General features: G+C 37.5%; 1 protein-coding gene across 2 annotated transcripts in view; it reads left to right on the top strand.

The window, feature by feature from the left end:
• The window catches only part of LOC119618786 (uncharacterized), a 35,068-nt gene that overhangs the window by 7,249 nt on the left and 3,442 nt on the right, over positions 1-24,377 (top strand). Inside the window, exon 1 of one of the 2 annotated variants that reach the window (XM_073012610.1) lies at positions 7,655-7,763. The exons of the other annotated variant lie outside the window; for it this stretch is intronic. The gene's annotated coding sequence lies outside the window, so the exon portion shown is untranslated. Of the gene's footprint in view, positions 1-7,654; positions 7,764-24,377 lie in introns of those variants that run through there. 2 annotated transcript variants of the gene reach the window in all.

Raw genomic sequence — 24,377 nt, 5'->3', positions numbered from 1 at the left:
TTTTCTTCAGTGATCTCCATTCAAATTTACAGGGAGAGCCAGTGTCCACTTTATCACTTGTAAGGGGCGGCATGATCTGACTGCTGTTCCATTGCTTTTAGAGACATAGGAGTATTTGTATTATTGAGGACCTCTATGTTAAAGTATTTTTTCAAATATTATTTTTGCATCAGGCCTAAAATATGTAAGGTGAGTAGTGGACATAATGGGATTTGGTTTAGAAATCCCAGGAACACGAAGGACAGATGTTGCATCTTTTCCGCTTAGTGATTTTTAATCCTGTAGAAGTTGCAAATGTAATTCTACAAAAACTCTTACTCAAAAGTTTATCAGAACAATAAGCATTTTTTCAAACATGAAAAAAATGTTATTTTACTTCAAAATGTTATTTAGTATAAACTGAAATTTGTGATTTAAACTCTATATATTCAAATTTTCAAATTATAATATAGTTTAAAGCACAGGTTTTCAAACTCTTGGCTTCCCTGGGCCACTTTGGAAGAAGATTTGTCTTGGGCCACACTTAAAATTATAAAATACACAAACAATAATGATAGCTGATGAGCTAAGAAACAAGAAATAGGTTTGTGAATAATTTTTGTGATACCGCAAAAAGTCCTCACACTCAAAGGATTGGATACCATTGGTTTAAAGTATCTACTCACCTTCTAGATTTTTCTTTTTTTTTTTTTTTTTGAGACGGAGTCTTGCTCTGTCACCAAGGCTGGAGTGCAGTGACATGACCTCGGCTCGGTGCAACCTCCGCCACCCTGCAACCTCCACCTCCTGGGTTCAAACGATTCTTCTGCCTCAGTCTCCCGAGTAACTGGGATTACGGGTGCCTGCCACGGGGTTTCACCATGTTGGCCAGGCTGGTTTTGAACTCCTGACCTCAAGTGATCCGCCCACCTACGCCTTCCAAAGTGCTAGAATTACAGGCGTGAGCCACCACGCCCAGCCCAACTTCTAGATTTCTTAAATGCACTATGTCATTAACCAGCTTAGAACATTCCTAAGTGTATGTTAAGCTCTCATTTGTTACCTTATTTCTTAATAAACTATTATCTTATAATTTTGTGTTATTTAGTAGGAAGCCTACTGGGATTCTGTCATTGAACTATAATCCATCTATGTATAGAACTATGTGTCACACACATACACATACCTATATAAGTCATATATGTGTATAGGAAATTCTCACTTAACATTGTTGATAGGTTCTTGGAAACTAAGTAAAGCAACATATTGTTTAAGAAAACTAATTTTACCAGAGTTTAATTGATAAAAACAAGTTATGTTTAAATGGCATATAGCAACATTGTTTCATTTAAAGATGCAGTTTTCAAGAACCTATTTTGAACACTAAATGAGGACTTAGATGTATCTGGGTTTGTGTGATTTGGATTTTTCTGGTAAAATTGTATAACTATATATTTAATTTGTACAATGTAATGATTTGATATGCATATACATTTTGAAACAAAATATTGTCAAGTTGATGAACACATCTGTTACCTCACATAGATAACCATTTTTTTGGTCATAAGAATACTTGAGGTCTACTGTTGTAGCAAATTATAAGCATACATTACAGTATTACTGTAAAGACAATGGTGTTTTGCTAATCTAATGCTAATGTACATTAACTTTCTCAGACTTACTCAACTTATAACTAAAAATTTGTACTCTTTAAACAGCATCTCCTCATATTCCCACCCTCAGGCACTAACAACCACCATTCTATTCTCTGTTCCTATGAGTTTACATGTTTAGATTCCCCCCCATCTAACTGAGAACATGCAGTTTCTTTGTGTTTGGCTTATTTCACTTAGCGTAATGTCTTCAAGGTCTATCAATGTTGTAAATGGCTAGATTTCGTTCTCTTTTATGGCTGAATGGTGTTCTACTGTGTGTGTATATATAAATGTTTTTGACTACTTTAAACAAAACTAAAATGAACATGGGGCTGAAGATACTTCTCTGAGGTACTAATTTTATTTCCTTTGGTAGTATACCCAGAGGTGGTATTCATACTTCCATTTTTATTTTTTACTGATATTTATGATGACTTTATCAATTTATATCTCACTAATGGCATACAGGATTTCCCTTGTATGTATGTCTTCTTTGTGGGAAAAACAAAACAACTAACCTTTTGCCTATTTTTGAATAGGTTATCATCATTTTTGTTTTGCTTTGAATTGCAGAAGTTTCTTACACATTTTGGGTATTAACTATCAGATATATGGCTTGCAAATGTTTTTCTATTTTGTAGGATTTTTTTAAATGTCATTTTTTTCCTTTACTGTACAGAAGTTGTTCACTTTGATGCAGTCCCACTCTTTTGTATTTTCTTCTGTTGCTGTGCTTTTGATGACATACCAAATTGCCAAGACCAGTATCAACAAGGTTTTTCCATATGTTTTATTCAGGAGTTTTACGTTTTTTTGTTTTTTTTTTTTTTAATGAGGCAGAGTCTTGCTCTGTCGCCCAGGCTGGAGTGCAGTGGCGTGATCTCAGCTCACTGCAAACTCCGTCTCCCTGGGTTCACGCCGTTCTCCTGCCTCAGCCTCCCGAGTAGCTGGGACTACAGGCGCCCGCCATCATGCCCGGCTAATTTTTTTTGTATTTTTAATAGAGACAGGGGTTTCACCGTGTTAGCCAGGATGGTCTCGATCTCCTGACCTCATGATCCGCCCGCCTCGGCTTCCCAAAGTGCTGGGATTACAGGCGTGAGCCACTGTGCCCGGCCAGTTTTATGCTTTTATGTCTTGCATTTAAGTTTTATTTTGAGTTAATTTTGGGGTGTGGTATAAGAAAATTTTATTTATGGTATAATCTAATTTTATTCTTTTGCTTGTGGATATCCAATTTTTTTGGTACCATGTATTGACAAGACTATACTTTCTGCATTGTGTATTTTTGGTGGCCTTGTCAAAGGTTAGTTGACCTTGTATGCATGGATGTGTTTCTGGGCTCCCTGTTGTGTTGCATTGGTGTTTGTATCTGTTTTTATGCACATACCATACTCTTTTGATTACTGTGACCTTTAAGTAAAGTTTGAAATTAGAAAGTATCATGCCCCCAGCTTTGTTCTTTCTCAAGATTGCTCAGGGTATTTTAAGTTATTTAAGATTACACTTACATTTTACAATTGTGTTTTATATTACTGTGAAAAATGCCACTAAAATTTTGACAGGGATCACATTGAATCTACAGGTCACTTCCTTGACAATATTAGTTATCCTAATGGAATATATTTTCATTTATTTGTACCTACTTCAATTTCTGTCATCAATAACTTAACTGTATTAGTGTATACATTTTTATCTCATCCTTTACTGTTTAAATTTATTTTATGTATTTACTTATTTTTTGAGACGGATTCTCGCTGTGTCACCCAGGCTGGAGTGCAGTGGCGTTAGCTCGCTGCAACCCCTGCCTCTCAGGTTCAGGGGATTCTCCTGCCTCAGCCTCCCGAGTAGCTGGGATTACAGGCACGCGCCATAACGCCTGGCTAATTTTTTTGTATTTTTAGTGGAGATGGGTTTTGCCGTGCTGGCCAGGCTGGTCTGGAACTCCTGGTCTCAAGTATTCTCCCCACCTCGGCATCCCAATGTGCTGGGATTACAGGTGTGAGCCACTGTGCTCGGCCCCTTTACATTTATTTTGATTAAGTTCCTTATTTTTATACTATTGCAATTGGAAACTTTTTCTTTTTTTTTGGAAAGTTTGTTGTTACTATATGGAAATGCAACAGATATTTGTTTGTAGGGTCAGGTGCAGTGCTTCATTTCTGTAATCCCTGCACACTTTCAGAGGTTAGAGGCCAAGGAAGGTGGATCACTTGAGCACAGGAGTTTGAGATAAGCCCGGGCAACAGAGTGAGACCCTATCTCAAACAAACAAAAAAAAACCCCACAAGTATTTTTATGTTGATTATGTATCCTGATACCTTAATGAATGCATTTATTAGTTCAGTTTTTGTTGTTTTACTCTAGGGTTTTGTATATATGCATGATCATATTATCTACAAACAGTAACATTTTTACTTTTATTCCAAGCTGGAAAGCTTTGTTACTTTCCTTGTCTAATTGTTCTGATACAAAACTTTCGGTAATATGTTAAGGTACAAGCTGTGGCCCTGGAAGCGTGCTTGCAGATCTTGGTCTCAGCTTTGGTCCCTGAAACAGCCCCATGTCTGTACATTTGAAGGATCTAACAACTCTTACAGTTTCTATAAACTGTCTTTGGCAAGTAAAGATCTCCTTTTATTGGGTCCCCAGGCTGATGAGATTATCTCTGGGGTTGCTAAGAAGAAAGGTCGTAGCTGGGTCACGAGGGTGCTGCTGAGTCTGTTGTTTGAATGGCATATAGCAGCATTGTTTCATTTAAAGATGCAGTTTTCAAGAACCTATTTTGAACATTAAGTGATACAAAACAAAACATCCGTTTTGAGTGATATGGGGTCTGCCTTTGATGGTTGTATTACCAGAGATTTGGACAGTCATGGATTCTTTCTGGACCATGGAAAGATTAAATATCCTTGAGGACATTAATCTATATGGCAGGCAGTAGGGTAGGGTTTTGAAGTTTGTCTGCATATGATGGGCGAAATGCCATGTGTATGAATGGGATTGGCTTCTACTAACTACCTGGGAAAAGTTTTCACAAGTCTCTGTGTGGGTCTGGGTGTGTACAACTGGCCATGGACTGTGGCTGTGAGCACTAGAACTGAGTCACAGGGCTGCTTCAGGGACCACAGCTGAGGCCAAGACCTGCAGGCCTGCCTCCAGGGCCATGACTGGGTGTGTTTCCCTGCAGGTCTCTTGACAGGAAGGACCACTTTTGGATTATAACTGAAGGAGTTTGAAAGAGGTTGCAGAACTGCTTCATAATCTTCAGTAAGACCAAGCTTGGTGCCCCATTCCCTTGTCTGTAGCCATGTCTGTGGACCCTTGAGTTGGCCACCTGGGTGAGGGCCTGCTTTTCCCAAATAACCCTTTTTGATCTTTGGCACCACTGAGGTTTCACAACCCTAACCGTAGGCAAGCACCTTTCTACTTCCGTTTTCCAGGAGTTTACTATTTAAAATATCTTGTATATGTGGAATCATACACTGTTACTCTGTTGGTGTCTTATTTCACTTAAAATAATGGCTTTAAGATTTATCCTTATTGTAGCAACTGACGAGATATTTTCATTTGAGGCTAAAGAATATTTCATTGTATGTATAAGCCACATCTTTTTAAATCATTCATCTATTGAAGGTGTTTGAGTTTTTTCACTTTTTGGCTTTTGTAAATTATATGGTTTGGATCTGTGTCCCCATTCAAATCTCATGTCAAATTGTATTCCCTAGTGTTGGAGGTGGGCCTGGTGGGAGGTGATTGGATCATAGGGTTGGCTTCTCGTGAATAGTTTAGCACCAGCCCCTTTGGTACTGTCTTTGCCGTAGTGAGTGACTTCTCCTGAGATCTCATTTTTCAAAAGCATGTGGCACCTTCCCTCTTGTGCTCTCTTGCTCCTGCTCCCACCATGTGAGATGACTCACTGGCCCTTTCTGCCATGACTGGAAGCTTTTCAAGGCCTCCCCTAAAGCAGAAGCTGCTATGCTTGCTGTACAGCCTGCAGAACCATAAGCCAATTAAACCTCTTTTTAAAAATAAATTACTAAGTCTCAGGAATTTTTTTATAGCAGTGCAAGAATAAAACAGTGAATATTACTGCAGTAGACATGGATGTGCAAATACTTCTTTCAGGTATACGTTGCACACTTTAAGTAGATGCTCAGAAGTGGAATTACTGGGTCATACAATAACTTGATTTTTAATTTTTGGGGGAACCTCTACACATTTTTCATGTGGCTGCATCATGTTTTTTCCACCAACAGTGTACAAGGATTTCAATTTCTCTACATTGTTGACAATATATATTATTTTTTGTTTGCTTGATATTGGCCATCCTAATTAATGCACAGTAATACCTCATTGTGGTTTTTCTTTACATTTTTCTAAAGATTAGAACTTTTTTTCAATAATTGTTTGTGTATTTCCTCTTTGGAGAAACATTTTCATCTCCTGTCTATTAGTCATGTAACTTTTTGTTTTTTGTTTTTTGGAGTTGTTCTGGATCTTATCTTCTGTCAAATATATGTATATATTTTGGCTTTTCTGCTGCTTAGGTGGGACTCTTACTACATATTTGATGTGGAGAGATTAACGTAGTCCCACTTTTCTGTGCTTTTAAATTTTTTGCTCATGTATTTGATATTACATGCAAGAAAACATTGCTGAGATCAATGTCATAATCTTTCTTCCTATATTTAACTCATTCAAGACAGTTTTTGTATATGGTTCAGGGGAAGGATCCAACCTCAGTATTTTCATATGGATATAGAGTTTTCCAACACGATTTATTGAAGAGACTGTCTTTTTCTTATTGTGTGGTTATTGCAACCTTGTTGAAGATCATTTGAACATGTACACAGTGATTTGTTTTTGAGTTCTGGGCTCTGTTCCATCATCTATTTGTCTTCTTGCAAGTACCACACTATTTTTATTTATTTAATTTTGTTATCTGTTCTAAAAACAGGAAACATCGTGCCTGTAACTTTGTTCTTGTTTTCTAAGAATGTTTGGGCTATGAGTGGTCCTTTGAAATTCCATGTAAAAGTAAGAATTGTAAAAAATACTTTTTCACAAAGTATCATTTTTATTTTCATTAGGATTACATTGAATTTTAATATCACTGTGTAGTATGGTCATTTAACAATATTAAATCAACTGACACAAATAAAAATATGTTCAAGAGTGTGTTGAGTTTCACATATTTTTGAATTTGGCAATTTTACATCTGCTTTTGATTTCTAGTTTTATTACAGGTGGTATGAAAGGATGTGTTGTATAATTCAGTGTTGTATAATGAGAACTAGGCTCAATACTTTGATGACCAAACAATCTATCTGTACAACAAACCTCCATGACAGAAGTTTACCTGTATAAGAAACCTGCACATCATATACTCTGATCTTAAAATAAAGTTAAAAAAAAAAAAGTTGTTTTGCATTCTAACAGATTGTCCATGAAACAACAGCTACTCATTTTCTTCTCCACTTAACCCCGACACACTTTAGTCTTCTTTCTGTTTCTATGAGTTTAACTACTTTAGGTATCTTACATAAGTGGAATTATATTGTTACTCTCCTTTTGTGCCTGGGCTTCTTCCACATAAATAAAGCCTTAAAAATGTATCCTTATTGTGGATTTAGCAAAATTTTCTACTTTAAAGAAGCTGAATAATATTTAATTATTTATATATTTGAAATTGTCTTTATTGATTTATTTAAGAAAAGTTGGTTCTTTTCACTTACTGGCTTTTGTAGATAATGCTACCGTGAATATGGATGTGTAAATTGCTCTTCATTTGATAATATGTGCAAGGGATTATTTGTGTGCTCTGTTCTGTTTCACTGGTATTTTATAAAGTATTTCAATTACTATTACTTTATAATAGGTTTTTGAAATCAGGATGTATGGTGCTTCTGATGTTTCTCTTTTTGACAGTTGTTCAGCACTTCTGGTCTCTTTAGTTCTGATATGATTTTAGGATTGCTTCTTTTTTTTTTTTTTTCTTTTTGAGATGGAGTCTCACTCTGTTGCCCAGGCTGGAGTGCAGTGGCGCAATCTCAGCTCATTACAAGCTCCGCCTCCCGGGTTCATGCCATTCTCCTGCCTCAGCCTCCTGAGTAGCTGGGACTACAGGTACCCACCACCACACCCTGCTAGTTTTTTGTATTTTTAGTAGAGACGGGGTTTCACAGTGTTAGCCAGGATGGTCTCAATCTCCTGACCTCGTGATCTGCCCGACTCGGCCTCCCAGAGTGCTGAGATTACAGGCGTGAGCCACTGCGCCCAACCAGGATTGCTTCTTATGTTAATGCAAAATATGCATAGCTGTCATCCGAAGTATACTACCATCTCCTTCAGCACTCTACATCAGGGGAAACAAAATTCCTCTTTGGACAGTCCCTCAAAAGACAGGAATGTAGACATACATTCCACGTTTCTCTTTCTCTCCTGAGGAAGAAGCATAGAGTTGGGAGTTTCTCCTGGGTTGCACTATGCTGTATTGGGAGGAGGTCAGGCTGTGCTGGGCATATGTAATAAAATTTTTCTTCTCTTCTACATGTTTTTGGCATTGTGCTCAACTGAAGTAGTACAAATTCTTAACTATGTTCAGGAATTCTCACAAAGGCAATGTGGTCAGCATGGTGTTAAGTTCATATATCTGTGAAGAAATGAGGACCAGTGGTGTTTGTTCTTACGCTTTTCATTTTAAATTTATATTTTATTTATTATTATAATTTTTGTGAGTACATAGTACCTATATGTATCTATGGGTTACGTGAGTTATTTTGATGAAGGCATGAAATGCATAAAAATCATATCAGCATAAATGGTTATTCATTGCCTCAAGTATTCTTTGTTTTATGAACAATATAATAACATTCTTTTAGTTACTTAAAAATGTACAATATAATTGCTTTTGACTATAGTCCCTCTGTTGTACTAGCAACTATTAAATCTTACCCTTTCTAATTATTTTTGTATCCATTAACCTTCCCCCAACCCCTCACTATACCTTCCCGCATCTGGTAACAATCCTTCTGCTCTCTATCTCCGTGAATTAAATCAATTTAGTTTTTAGCTCCAGCAAATGTGTGAGAGCATGCAAAGTTTGCCATCATGGGCCTGGCTTATTTCTCTTAACATAATGACTTCTAGTTCTATCCATGTTGTTGCAAATGACAGTATCTTATTCTTTTTTATGATTGAAAAGTACTCCGTTGTGTATTTGTACCACATTTGCTTTATCCATTCATCTGTTGATAGACAGATGAATGGATAAATCTTGGCTAATGTGAACACTGCTGCAGTAAAATGGAGGTGCAAATATCTCTTTGATGTCCTGATTTATTGATTTATGTACATACCTAGGAATGGGATTATTGGATAATATAGTAGCTCTATTTTTCATTTTTTGAGGAACCTCTAAGCTGTCCTGCATAGTGGTTGGACTAATTTACATTCACATCAAGAGAATAGTAGAGTTTTTTTTCTCCACATCCTCACCGGCATTTGTTATTGCCTGACTTTTAGATAAGAGCCATTGTAATTGGGGCGAGATAATATCTCATTGTCATTTTGATTTGCATTTCTCTGATGATAATGATGTTGAGCACCTCGTCATATACCTTTTTGTTATTTGTATGCCCTCTTTTGAGAAATGTCTATAAACATTCTTTGCACATTCATAATCAGATTATTTGATCTTATCCTCTAAAGCTGTTCTGGTTATTGATGAGCAGTTTGCAAATATTTTCTCTCATTTTGTGTGTCCTCTCTTTGTTTATTGTTTCATTTGCTGTTTAGAAGCTCTTTATGGTGATTGTTTTGTTTGCTGTTTAGAAGCTCTTTAACTTGATGTGATTCCGTTTGTTCAGTTTTGCATTGGCTCCCTGTGCTTGTGGGGGTATTATTCAAGACATTTTTGCCCAGTTTAATTTCCTGGAGAGTTTCACCAATGTTTTCTTGTAGTAGTTTCATAGTTTGATGCGGGGGTCTGCCCACAGACCCTGACCCAAACGACAGATGAATAAAGTACACTGATACACAGATACTCTGTTTTGCCAGTCCAGCTGATGTCCGGGCTGCTTACAGACTCCCCAGAGAGTTCTGTAAACAGTTTTGACTGTGACCCTGACCAGCTAGTGAGACTTAGTTTGTTTAGTAAAGATTAATTGACAAAGGCTTGAGTCAACACTACTAGAGAGTAATTGACATTGTGGACTTCCCAAGTAGAAAGCAATTAAGCATAGATAGAAAACTATCTTTTTTTTTTTTTTTTTTTGAGACAGAGTTTCGCTCTGTCGCCCAGGCTGGAGTGCAGTGGTGCCATCTCAGCTCACTGCAAGCTCCGCCTCCTGGGTTCACGCCATTCTCCTGCCTCAGCCTCCCGAGTAGCTGGGACTACAGGCGCCCACCACCTCGCCCGGCTAGTTTTTGTATTTTTAGTAGAGACGGGGTTTCACCGTGTTAGCCAGGGTGGTCTCGATCTCCTGACCCCATGATCCGCCCGCCTCGGCCTCCCAAAGTGCTGGGATTACAGGCGTGAGCCACCACGCCCGGCCGAAAACTATCTTTAATATTTTTCCCACCAGCTTGATTGAATCCCTACAGTTCGAGGTCTTAGATGTAAGTCTAATCCATTTTGATTTAATTTTTTATATGGCCAGAGATAGGGGTCTAGTTTCGTTCTTCTGAATATGGATATTGAGTTTTTATAGCAGTTTCCCTGATAAACACCTTTTTTTCTTTTCTTTTTCTTTTTTTTTTTTTTTTTTTTTTTAAAGATAGAGACTTGCTTTGTTACCCCGGCTGGAGTTCAGTGGCACAGTCTTGGCTCATTGCAACCTCTGCCTTCCAGGTTCAAGCAATTCTCCCACCTCAGCCTCTGGAGTAGCTAGGACTACAGGCTTGCGCCCCCACATCCAACTAATTTTTGTATTCTTAATAGAGACAGGGTTTCATCGTGTTGGCCACTCTGGTCTCAAACTCCTGATCCAGGAGTTTGAGAAAGTGATCACCTGTCTCAGCCTTTTAGAGTTCTGGGATTAGGCATGAGTCAGCATGCTAAGCACCCAATAAATATTCTTGACACCTTTATCAAAAATAAGTTTGCTGTAGATGTATGGATTTATATTTGTGTTCTGTCTACTGTTTTACTGATCAGCCCCATGCTGTTCTAATTACTGTAGCTCTGTAATATCATTTATAGTTAAATAGTATGATTCCTCCAGTTTCTTTTTTCTTACAGTGACTTTGGCTATTCTGAGTCTTTTGTGGTTCTGTCTACATTGTAGAATTGTTTTTCCTATTTCTGTGAAGAATGTCCTTGATCATTTGATAGGGATTGCATTAAATCTGTAGATTGCTTCAGGTAGTATTGACATTTAGAAAGTATTGATTCTTTTTATTCATGAACATAAAATATCTTTCCTTTTTTGTCTTTTTAAATTTCTTGCATTAGTATTTCATAGTATTCATTGTAGAGACCTTTCACTTCTTTGCTTAAGTTAATTTCCTAGGTATTTGATTTTAATTTGTAGCTATTGTAAATGGGATTACTCTCTTGATTTCTTTTTCACATCATTCACTGTTGGCATGTGGAAACACTACTAATTTTTAAATCCTGTATTTTGACTAAATTTATTCTAATAGTGTTCTAGTTAGGTTTTTTTCAAATATAAAACTACATCATCTGCAAACAAAGATGTAATTTGACTTATTTCTTTCCAATTTGGATGCCCTTTATTTTTTTGTTCTCTTGTCAAATTGCTCTGGCTGGCACTTCCAGTACTATGTTGAATAACAGTGGTGAAAACATGCATCTTTTTTCAGGTGCAGACACCTTATCAGAATGTGCTTGGATTTAGGTTCCCAACTTTAGAAGGTAATTCGTCCTCATCCATCCTATTGTCTTTTCCTGGTCCTAGATTTCAGAACTGTCTGGAAAGACCACAGATGCCTATGGTGGCCATGTCTCTTGGAATGTCTAGGGAATAACAGCTACTACATCATCTCCTCATGGTGGACAGCCTGAGGTTTAGGGTGGAGCCTCAGGGGAGCAGCTGAGTGCCCTGATGCTGAGAGCACTCATCTTGTTTACTTTCCATCCAAAAAACCAAATCCTTGTGGCATTGAGATTTTATTTCTCCAAATCCAGTTTCCATGTTTTAGAGACACATTGCTGGTCAGCCAATGGAATGCTGATATTGATGGGAAAGGCAGAAATAATTCCTACCATCTGAATTTTTTCAGAATAGTGAAGGGAGAAAAAATATCCCCAACAACATTGAATGTTCATTCTAGCAAGGTGATACAAGGACCTGCAAAACGAAAAATGTACTCCAGGCACACAGGCACACAGTGCAGAGGCCCTTGGGAGGGTGGTCATTGAGGATTTCAATGAGCAGGATGGGGGTGGGAGGATCTATATCATAGGATGGCCTAACTTGCCACTTAAGTCAGACATACCATTTCAGCCAGTACTGCCACTCCCTGGGTTTGTCATCTTGAAAAGATTATTTACTTATTTCAGCTTTCATTTTTATTAACTGCACACTGCATTCTATTGGTAGAGCTTGAAAAATAGGAAAATATTGTCAAAGAGGCATAAAAATACGAATTTTTTTAAAAATAGTGATATATTTTATTTGTCAAAAATTCTTACTTTAATTTTTTTTCCCTGACCATGGATAGTAAGTTTCTGTTTGGGAGTTATTTCACACAGAATCTCAGGGCTTAGTTATAAAAATATTACTAGGTGAAAAGAAGTAGGAAAAATTTCTCTTCTTTTATGGCTGCAGAAAAGTGAATACATTTCCACAAGAAATTGTGGTAGATAAATTGGTGATTTATAGAGATTTGCCAAAACATCAGTTTCTTTTTTACTGCATGGTGGAGAATTTGTGACAGTGGATAAGTCTACTCTGTATCCTGTTACCTGCATGTTTGAGTTTAATGTCAAATTCTATGGACTAGGACTTGACATTCCTGGAAGTGCTCATGAATGATTGCTTAATTATTTGTTACTATGGAAATAATACCTAAATGACATGTTTGCTGTCTGAAATTGATATTTTGCCTTTTCTCGTTGAAGTATGAAATGTAAGTGCCTTCCAATTTCCATTTCTCCTGTAAACATCAGCACTGAGTTTGAAGAATTCTGCTGGATTCTTCAAACACTGAGTTCCTTTTGTAGAAAACGAAGGTAATAACCTTGACTGGGAATCAGACCTAAGCCCGTTAACTGCAGGGTAAGGCCAATCTTGACACTGTCAAAGGAGGTAATCAATAGCCCAGTTGTTACTTAGTGGGGAACCTTTCCTGCAGGTGTCCCAGCCTGGCTCAAATTAGACATGGAAGGAGCCTTTATACTGAGAAGCTGCAGAACCCTGGAAAGCTAAGAATCCATAGGTAGATTCAGTGAGAGTTGGGATAGGAGGTTGTTTGTGATGCCCTCTGAGAGGGTATAATTGTTATTATCATGGGGCTCTTCCTAGATACTGTCAAATAAATTTCAATGAGGTAAGAAGTGACTTTATTCTAAGGAATATTGCATTGGGGAAAGCACCAAGCATAAGATGTGCAAGCATCTCCAAAATGAGGCAGAAAAGGGCTATTTGTCATGTGGAGGAGCAAACAAGATTAGAAAGAAGGTGTGAGGGAGAGGGCAGAATGGAGAATGGCAAAATCAGATTCGGGATCAGAGAATGTTTCACCCTGACATCAACCTGTTCTTGGGAGGGACATGAAGAGGGGTCGTATGCTATCTCAGACTGAAGGTGGAGCAGAGTCCAGGGGCCTGGGTAAAGGAGAGAAACTTAAGTAAAGTTTGGTTAACCAGTATTCTGTTGCGAACACTGGAGACAAAATTATTTGTTTATGAGGGAAAAATGAGAATTTAGAGTCTGTGAATTTGAGATACCTAAATAGGGAGCATCATCAAAGTCAATGAAAAGGTTATTTGTTAGCTGTAAGCTTTTTTTATAGGGCACAAAGGATTGGAGAGACCATAGTCAAAACTACTAAGATTCACTAACCTACCTCCTCTTTTCCCTCACTTTGTTTTGTCCTATATATTTTTTCCCTTTCTTTTACTGAATTGTACCCAGCATTAATAATCTGGTAAAAATAGGTAAAGTGTTTTTGTTAAGTTCTGTGAGTGGTTTTATCAAATCCTTTAATTGAGGGAGGGAGTTATGGAAGCCCAGGATTTATAGGCAGTTGCTCTGAAGTATAGATGGGTCCCTGGGGCTTGTGACTGGCATGTGGAGTGGAAGCAGTATTGTGGGACTGAGCTGTGAGCCGGTGGGGTCTATACTGACCCTGGTGTTGTCAGAATTGAGTTGTTGGACACCCATTTGGTGATGGAAGATTGGTTGGTGTTCAGCAAACTCCATATATTTGGTGTTAGAATAAAGATATCAGATCGGGTGCTGTGATTCACGCCTGTAGTCCTAACACTTTGGGAGGCCACAGAGGGCAGATCGCTTGAGCTCAGGGGTTCAACACCAGCCTGGGCAATATGGTGAAATCTTATGTCTACCAAAAATTTTTTAAAAAATTAGCTTGGCAAGGTGGTGCACACCTGTAGTCCCAGCTGGGGCTGAGGCAGGAGGATCACTTGAAGACTGGAATGTTGAGGCTCGCCAGATTTATGATGTATCCTGGAGAATGTTCCATGTGTGTTTGAGAAGAATATAAGTATACTGTTGGGTGAAAGGTTATCTATATATGTCTTTTAGGTGTAGTTCTTTAGTACTATGCAAGTACATTATTTTCTTTCTGTCTGAATGATGTGTTGTATTAAGTAGGGCAATAAAGTCCCCTAGTATTATCATATTTGTCTGTTTTTCTACATCTGTTAATATATGTTCATATTTTTGAAACAGGTCTCAGTTAATTTAGAAAGTTTATTTTGCCAAGGTCAAGGACACACACACCTGTGACAGGAAGTCCTGGAGACATGTGCCCCAGGTGGCCGGGGAACAACTTAATTTTATACATTTTAAGGAGACATAAGACAGCAGACAATATATGTAAGAAGTACATTGATTCAGTCTGGAAAGGTGGGACAACTTGAAGCAAAGGTGGGAAGACTCAAAGTGAGGAGGGGGCTTCCAGGTCGTAGGTAGATAAGAGACAAATGATTGTATTCTTTTGAGTTTCTGATTAGCCTCTCCAAAGGAGGCAGTCAGATACACATCTGTGTCAGTGGCAGAGAGGTGAGTGAATAGAATGGGAGGTAGGTTGGCACTAAGCAGTTCCTAGCTTGACTTTTCCCTTTAGCTTAGTGATTTGGAGGCCCCAAAATTTATTTTCCTTTTACAATATATTTATGTGCTCCTATATTGGGTATGTATATATTTTTAATTGTTATATTATTTTGACAAATTAGCCTTTTATTACCATATAGTAAAGTTCTTTTTGTAGTGACAGATTTTTTTTTCCTAAAAATCTCTTTTGTCTGAGAGTCTGAAAGATACACTCTTTTAGTTATTATTAACATGGAATATTCTTTTTCATCCTTGAACCATTAACATATGTGTGTCCTTAACTCTAAGTCTCTTGTGTGCAGCATATTGTTGATTTTATTAATCTATTCAGACATTTTGTGAATGCTTTATTTTTTGCTTCAATAACAATATCCTAGAGTTGGTAATTTATAAAGAATAAAAGTTTGCTTAGCACACAATCCTGGATGCCAAGAAGTCCAAGAGCATGCCATTCCCATCTGATGAGAATCATACTTCCACATCACAACATGACCAAAGGCTTGAGGATGACAGAATGTGTGTGCACCAGAGCTCACTTTGATAATAGACTCACTCTCATGGTGACTAACCCACTGTGGAAATACTGATACCAATCCTTTCATGAGAGTAGAGCACTCATGACCTAATAACTTCTTAAGGGCCTCATTCCCACAATGGCAGTTAAATTTTAACATGAATTTTGGAGAGGACTCTCAAACCATAGCAATGTGTTTTCATTGGATAATTAAATCTTTATATATTTAAAAGAATTACTGATTGGTAAGAACTTATTACTGCCATTTTGTTCATTGTTTTCTGACCATTTAGTAGTTTCTGTTTTGTAGTTCTTACATGCTGTCTTCCCCTATATTTTCTTGAGTTTTGTTTTGTTTTCGTTGTTGGATGCTTTCATTCTTTTTCTTTTGTACGTATCTACTACAGTGTTGTTTTTTGTTTTTTAATTTCCAAGAGACTTACATAAAACATCTCATAGTTATGAAGTCTAGTTTAAGATAACAATTTAACTTTCTGTTTTATACAGATAGGGTCTTGCTTTATCCCGGGCTGTAGTGCAATGGTGCATTCACAGCTCAGTGCAGCCTTTACCTCCCCAGGCTCAAGCAATTCTCCCATCACAGCCTCCTGAGTAGCTAGGATTACAAGTACATGCCCCCATGTCCGGCTAATTTTGTTAGTATTTTTTGTAGAGACAGGGTTTTGCCATGTTGCTTAGGCTGGTCTTGAACTTCTAGGCTCAAACGATTCACCTACTTTGGCCTCCCAAAGTGCTGGGATTACCAGCATGAGCCATCAGACCCAGCCACTTGTTTTAAGTAAATAACTTTCTGAAATCTGTATTTTATTTTATGTATTTATTTTAGAGACAGGTATATCGAGCTATATCGAGCCAGGCTGGTTTTGACCTCCTGGCCACAAGCAAGAGTTAACTTCTGTATGTAGAAAAACCAAACAGTTGTACTCCTTACAACACATTATTTATGTCATACAATTTTTTATATTGTATACCCACTAACAAATTATCAAGGTTATGTATTTTAATACTTTTTTTGTAACTTAGTACCAGAGTTAAAAGTGACTTATGTACCATAATTACAGTTCTATAACCATCTACATTTGACTATATGTATATATATTTTCCAGTAAGATTTATACTTTTATATGTTTTCTTGTTGTAAATTAGGAGTCCATTACAAATTGAAAAATTCTTATTAGCGTTTCCTGTAAGGTCAAATGATTACACATTTCCTCAGCTTGTTTGTTTAATCTGAGAATATCTTGATTGCTATTTCATTTCTAAAGAACAGTTTTGTCAGGTATAGTCTTCTTCGTTGTCAAAGTTTTTTCTTTTTCTCTTTCCATCTTCACTTTAAATATATGATCTCACACCTGTCTGGCTTGCATGGTTTCTGCTGAGCCATCTGCTGATAACCTTACAGGGTTCCCTTGTATGAGAAAAATTTATTTTCTTTTAGGAATTTCTCTTTGTCTTTGAATTTTGGCAGTTTAATTATGTGTTCTCGGCAGTTTTTATTAGTTCCTTTTGCTATAGACATTTTAAGCTTCATAAAACTGAATGTATTCCTTCTAAGATTGGAAAAATTTAAGACATATATTTAAACAAATTTTTAAGATTTTTCTCTCTTTACCCTAAACATGCTAAAATATGTACATTTTTACAGTTTATTATGCAGTATGTGGCCCAAATGCTTTATTCACTCTTTCATTCTTTTTTTTTAATTAGGAACTTTCAAATGACTTAATTTTAACTTTGCTGATTTTTTTTTCTGTATAACTGTCTGTCTCCCGTTAAAAACTTTTTGTTATGTTTTGCGTTCTTCAGCTCCAGCATATCCATTTGGTTCTCTTTCTTTGCTATAATTGTAATTTTGTTCATGCATTCTTTCAAAAAAAATTAGTGTTTTTTTCATCTCATTGAGATTCTTTAAGATAATTATTTTGAATTCTTAGCCATTTTTTAGATCTGTGTTTTGTCGTAAGTGGTTACTGGAAAATTTTCAGTTTCTTTTGGTGGTGTTATGTTTACCTGATCCTTTATTATCCATGAAGCCTTGTTTTGAAGTCCTTGCATCTGAAGGAGCAAATATCTCTTTCAGTCATTATAGACTTGTTGGGAGGTAAATACTTCTGTTTGATCTCTGGGCTGATGATATTTCCGCTGAGATTGCAATTAAATCCTTTGGAGCCAGGCACATAACTACTACTGTGTCTGCAGTGAAGTTCATGTTTGGCAGACCTGTTATCAGGCCATCAGATTCTATTTTCTGGGAAGACTAGACTTTCTTCAGGAACTTTATCAATATGACCGGCACTGAGAAAAAAAATCTCCAGTTATATGTGCAGATGGGGGTGCTGATACAATAAATGTGAGCAGGTGTGGTTCCTGATGTGTGGTTCTTGCTGGATGTTTCAAAATGCTCTAACCTGGTCATTGGACAGGTTCCTAGATGAGTAGTACTGACCCTTGAACACAGCTGAGAAGGTGTGAAACTCATTCTTAGGGCTGCTTCAGGATACATAGCTGGAACCAAAGTCTTGGGGTTTGTTTCTGGGCTCATGGCATTTCTCCCTCTAGATTCCTGGGGGGGGCAGTACTTCTCCCAGACTCTAGGTGACAGAGACTGGAGCTGGGTTATAGGGCTGTTTCCCAATTCACAGTGGGAATAAAGTTAACCACCATGCCTACAGTGGCACATACAGGTGTCTTTTTTGGCAGGTCCCAGGTTGGGAAAAACTGCTCCTGGACTTTGGTTGCATGGACTTGGAGCCAGGTTATAGTGCCACATCAGGATCCATCATCAAATAAATACTGGCAAACCTACATCCAAGGGCCCAAATGGAAGTTTCTCTCTGTGGGTCCCTGTGTGTTTGGGATTTCTTCCACACCATGACTGACTTGTGCAAGGGGAGGATTTTAGGCTAATTCAGAGATCACAGACAGAACCAACAGACTTTTCACCTGAGACACAGGACATTATGAATTCTTCTAGGTGTCTTGGCAAATGGTGCTAGTGGCAGAAACAAAACCAAATGTTCTACAGCTAATTCTACAATGAGAATTGGACATATTTTTTATTCTGTAGCTGGAACTATGATGGGCAAGCATACTCATGCCACTCAAGGGCATGCCCTCTCAATACAACCTTCCTCAGTCTTGGATTCTTCTGTTTTTATGATACATCTATATTACATTCAATATTTTATAGGTAAAAAGTTTCTATTTTTTTCAACTCCATTTTACTGGGGAATTTTTTTCATGTAGGTTGTCCTCAATTATTTTATTTTATTTTATTTTATTTATTTATTTATTTATTTATTTATTTATTTATTGAGGCAGAGTCTCCCTCTGTTACCCAGGCTGGAGTGCAGTGGCGCCATCTCACTGCACTCTCTGCCTCCCAAGTTCACGCCATTCTCCTGCCTCAGCCCCCTGAGTAGCTGGGACTACAGGCGACCTCAGATGATCCACTTGCCTCGGCCTCCCAAAGTGCTGGGATTACAGGCATGAGCCACCGCCCCTGGCCAATACTTTCAAGTATACGGTCTAGTGGTGTTAAGTACATTTACTTTATTTTGCAATGGATCTCTATGAATTTTACCTTACAAAAGTAAAATTTAATACCCTAAACAATAAGCTGCCCTTTTTTTCTCTCTTCAGCTCCTGAAGAACACCATTTTACTTACTCTCTATAATTTTATAATTCTCAGTGTAATTACATAATGTCTGTTTCTGTTTGACTCTCATTTTAAGGTAATGTTCTAAGCTTTTGTTTTGTAAGATGTGTCAGAATATCTTTGTTTTAAAATGAAATAATATTTAATTGTATGTATATGTAACATTTTAAAAATCTGATACTGATCTCTAAAGGGACATTTGTGTTGTTTCTAGGAATTGTCTTTTGTAAATAACAATGAACATGCATGTATAAATATCTATTTAAAGTCCTGCTTTATCATGTGGATAACTAATATTTCTAGTTCCATTTATTGAAAAGACTGTCTTTTTCCAGCTGTGTGTTCTGGACATCTTTGTTAAAAATCACTGGGCTGTAGGTTCATGAATTTGTTACTGGGCTTACTGGATACTTTGATCTCTCTGTTTTTATGCCAATATTTTGCTGTCTTGCTTATTATAGCTTTATAGTATATTTTGGAGTCAGTTAGTGCAATATCTCCAGCTTTGGTTTTGTTGTTGTTGTTTGTTTGTTTGTTTGTTTTGCTCAGGATTACTTTGGCTATTTGGGGGTCTTTGGTTGTTCCCTATAAATTTTAAGCTAGTTTTTTTTTTCATTTCTTTGAAAAAAGCCATTGGTATTTTGATAGAGATTTTATTGATCCTGTAGGTCACCTTGGGTAGTATAGCCACACTTTTAATATTATTTCAATTCATGAGCAAAGAAATATTTTTTCAAATTTTCATGTCTTTTTCAGTTTCTTACCAATGTTTTCTAATTTTCAGTTTAGAATGTTCACCTTTTTAAGTTTCCTGCTAGACATCTTTATTTTTTAGTGTGGATGATGTGGATACGGAAGCAGCTTTGGGCAAAATTGAACGTGTTTTTTTTTTTTTTGAGACAGAGTTTAACTCTTGTTGCCCAGGCTGGAGTGCAATGGCGTGATCTCAGCTCACTGCAACCACCGTGTCCCAGGTTCAAGCAGTTCTCCTGCCTCAGCCTCCGGAGTAGCTGGGATTACAGGCATACACCACCCAGCTAATTTTGTATTTTTAGTAGAGATGGGGTTTCTCCATGTTTAGGCTGGTCTCGAACTCCTGACCCCAGGTGATCCGCCCGTCTCGGCCCCCCATAGTGCTGGGATTACAGGCGTGAGCCACCGCACCCAGCCTGGACATGTCTTGGTGACTTAAAAAACTCAACAAATTAGATATAGATGGTATATACCCTCAACACAATAAAGGCCGTATGTGACAAGTCAATGGCTCATATCATACTGGACAGGAAAGGGAAAACTTTATTTTTCATTTTGTTATTTTTGTCATGCGCATCTGTGTAAAGAGACCACCAAAGGGCTTTGTGTGAGCAATAAAGCTTTTTAATCACCTGGGTGCAGGCGGGCTGAGTCCGAAAAGAGAGTCAGCAAAGGGAGATAGGGGTGGGGCAATTTTACAGGTTTGGGTAGGTAATGGAAAATTACAGTCAAAGGGGTTGTTTTCTGGTGAGTAGGGGCGGGGTCACAAGGTGCTCTGTCGGGGAGCTTCTGAGCCAGGAGAAGGAATTTCTCCAGGTAGTGTCATCACTTAAGGCAGGAACCAGCCATTTTTACTTCTTTTGTGATTTCTTCAGTTGCCTCAGGCCATCTGGATGTATATGTTCAGGCTTGGGCTCAGAGGCCTGACAATTTTACTTTTAAGTTCTGGGATACATGTGCAGAACATGCAGGTTTGTTACATAAGTATACATTTGCCATGGTGGTTTGCTGCACCTATCAACCCATCATCTAGGTTTTAAGCCCTGCACTTATTAGGTATTTGTCCTAATGCTCTCCCTCCTGTTGCCCCCCACCCCTCAACAGGCCACTGTGTGTGATGTTCCCTCCCTGTGTCCGTGTGTTCTCATTGTTCAACTCCCACTTATGAATGAGAACATGTGGTGTTTGATTTTCTGTTCCTGTGTTTGTTTGCTGAGAATGATGGTTTCCAGCTTCATGCATGTCCCTGCAAAGGACGTGAACTCATTCTTTTTTATGGCTGCAATAGCAGAAAACTTAGGATGTTTTCATTTTATATTATAATTGCGTATGACAATATTTCACTGTGTACACTAAGTGTGGGGCACAAATCAAATATAGGTCAGTGATGTGTCTGTTTCCACTATAAGAGTCTCTGTTTATCTGTATGTATATTGTTCCTTATTATGAGTTGTATACTTGTTCTGTTTGTATGCAATGGTGATTTTACCCTGCCTAGGTGAGTAGTCATTGAAATTCTTCTACTTTTACCCTCCATTTATTTATAAATCTATGTTTTTCTGTGTGTCAGAGAAACACTTTTGTGATTTGAAGATAATTTCAAAAACCGTCTTATCACTGTATCTGTTTTAGATATTATTTTTGATTGTCAACATGTAAACTTTATAATCTTAAATATTTTTTAATATTCAGCTTAGTCATATTATATTGATATTGTTACTATATCTTTAGCATATGTTTATTTTGCAAAGCTAGCACTTAGTACTCATTAAACAAGTAACTACCTTTTCTGTTTTCTGGCCCTTTACAAAAATAATTCGGTTTTCTGTTTTAGAGTCAAACTGCTTTAGGTGTCTCATGTGAGTTGATTCATACAGTTTCTCTTCATGGTTGACTTCATGTTGCACAATGTCATCAAGATTTATCTTTATTATACTTGTTATTGTAGCAGGATGAGCCACAGGCAAAACCTCTCAGATACGGAGTTGTAAAAGGAAGGGCTTTATTCAGCTGGGAGCATCGGCAAGCTACTGCCTTAAAATCCAAGCTCCCTGAGTGCACAATTTCTGTCACTTTTAAGGGCTCACAACACTAAAGATTTTACATAAAAGGGTCGTGATTGATTTGAGTAAGCAGGGGATACGTGACAGGGGCTGCATGCACCGGTGGTCAGAGTGAAACCGAACAGGGCAGGGAGTTTCACAATGTTCTTCTATACAATGTCTGAAATCTATGAATAACATCGGTTTCTAAGTTATGAGTTGATTTTTAACTACTGGGTGTAGGCCAGGCAGGCCCAGGCCTGATTTTGGGTCTGGCGTCAGGCTGCCTGTCTTTGGTTTTACTTCCTTGTTTTTTCTTAAAACATATACTGAGTATAAAACAATATGAGAGGGTCTCTCTCTTTCCTCATTATGATACTTTTTGCTTTTTACAAGCTGGAGTAATATTGTAATATTTTTTATTTATTTGGTGAGAGAAATTTGCATTGCTTTCATTTATTTGCTTTCAGTAACAATGCTACAATAATTATGAGGGTAGAAATTACTCTTCATGTGACCGTATGTGTGTGAGTGTGTATTTTTGCTGGATTTTTTATTTTATTGATATAGCTGTTCACCTGTATGCCCATACCAGATTTTTTTAGTTCTTTAACTTTGTATATGTTTTGATATCATGAACTGTGGTGCATTTGTTTCTCTTTTTGAAGATTGTGGGGTGCTTCATTGTCCCTTGAAATTCTCTATAATTGGGGGGTTGCTATTTCTGTTTCTGCAAAAATTTAATTAAAAATTTGACAGATTGCATTTAATCTGTAGATTACATTGAACAGTCTAGATATCTCATATTATTTGAAACTTTGAACAATAGCATGCTAAAGTTTATGTTGTTTAATTTCTATAAATGTCCTTTTGTGTGTGTGTGTATGTGTGTGTGATGGAGTTTCATTCTTGTTGCCCAGGCTGGAGTGCAATGGTGTGATCTCAGTGTGATCTTCAGCTCACCGCAACCTCTGCCTCCCAGGTTCAAGTAATTCTCCTGCCTCAGCCTCCTGAGTAGCTGGGATTACAGGCGTGCACCACCACACCTGGCTAATTTTGTATTCTTAGTAGAGATGGGGTTTCTCCATGTTGGTCTGGCTAGTCTCAAACTCCTGACCTCAAGTGGTCCGCTTGCCTTGGCCTCCCGAAGTGCTTGGATTATAGGCCTGAGTTACCGCGCCCAGCCAGTTTTCTTTTTTTAATTAGTTTCTACTCTCATTCCAGTTTGGTCATTAAAAGTAAGCTATAAAGTTTCTATTTTAAAACATTTGTTAAGACTTTTTGGTAGCCTAACAGGTGGTCTATCAAGGAGAATATTTTATGAGCTATTCAGAAGGGTATGTATTCTGCTTTTGTTTAAGAGTGTTCTCTACAATTCTATTAGACATAATTGTTTTATACTGCTTTGAAGTCTTCTATTTCCTTATGAGTATTCTTTTCTGATTATTCATTACAGAAGTTGAGGTATTGAAATATCCTGCTATAACTATATTGCTCTCTATGTCTTGCGTTACTTCTGTCAGTATTTGCTTTATGTATTTGGAACCCTAATGTAAGACACACACACAAATATATGTATATACACACGTTTTTCAGGGGTTCCTAGTAAATGAACATTTCTAATATAATGTTCTTCTTTGTCTCTTATGAGCTTTTAGTTAAAATAAGTTTTATGAAATAGGACAGTTTTTTACTTTAGATGTACTTTGGGTAATATAATTTTGACCTCTTCAATTTGGTTCTTTGCATAAAGTTTTTTCTTTCCTCTTGCCTTTTTCAGTCTCCTTTAATCATTAGATCTCAAGTGACTCTTGTAGAAAAGCAAGTTGTGGCCAGGCGCGGTGGCTCACACCTGTAATCCCAGCACATTGGGAGGCCAAGGCAGGTGGATCACGAGGTCAGGAGATCGAGACCATCCTGGCTAACACGGTGAAACCCCGTCTCTACTAAAAATACAAAAACAAAATTAGCTGGGCGTGGTGGCAGGCGCCTGTAGTCCCAGCTACTCGGGAGGTGGAGGCGGGAGAATGGCATAAACCCGGCAGGGGGAGCTTGCAGTGAGCCGAGATCATGCCACTGCACTCCAGCCTGGTTGACAGAGTGAGACTGTCTCAAAACAAAAAGAAAGAAAGAAAGAAAGAAAGAAAGAAAGAGAGAGAGAGAGAGAGAGAGAGAGAGAGAGAGAAAGAAAGTTGTATCTTGTTTATTGATTTCTTAAATAAATTTATTTGGTGCATGTATTTCCAATGGAAAGCTTACTTCATAAATATTTAAATAATTTACTGAAATGGAAAGGCTTATTCGTGTTATTTTATTGTTTTGGTTATTGTATTTTTGTTTCTTATTTTCTTTTTCTGTCTTTGCATCCTTTTGACTTTTGTATTGATAGATTTTTACTTCTTATTTTTTTATGTATCTGTACAGGTACTTTGTGGTATCTTGGAAATTACATAAAATTTCTTAAAGTTAAAATAATACATTTTAAA

This window comes from Chlorocebus sabaeus, chromosome 27 (genome assembly GCF_047675955.1).
Source record: "Chlorocebus sabaeus isolate Y175 chromosome 27, mChlSab1.0.hap1, whole genome shotgun sequence".
In the NCBI taxonomy this organism is placed as follows: Eukaryota; Metazoa; Chordata; class Mammalia; order Primates; family Cercopithecidae; genus Chlorocebus; species Chlorocebus sabaeus.
The sequence above is the reverse complement of the archived record's forward strand: the minus strand, read 5'-3'. Positions and strand labels throughout refer to the sequence as shown.